Source organism: Lolium rigidum, chromosome 5, assembly GCF_022539505.1.
Source record: "Lolium rigidum isolate FL_2022 chromosome 5, APGP_CSIRO_Lrig_0.1, whole genome shotgun sequence".
NCBI lineage: Eukaryota > Viridiplantae > Streptophyta > Magnoliopsida > Poales > Poaceae > Lolium > Lolium rigidum.
In genome coordinates, this window is record NC_061512.1 from 85719964 (window position 1) to 85720163 (window position 200).

Below are 200 nucleotides of genomic sequence, written 5' to 3' on the forward strand. Positions count from 1 at the left end.
ATGAAAAGAACCCTGCCATGCCTCATGCCTACTTATATTGCAATTTAATGAAGAGTATGCAAAACCCAAAACCTTTTCACAAGAATCCACTTCACATAAAAGGAGATGCCCTACCTTGTGTATCATGGATCACAAGTATAAGCCAAGCCATACATACTTGAGAATTAAAGGTCATTTGGTGAGTAAGATGAAACCAATAT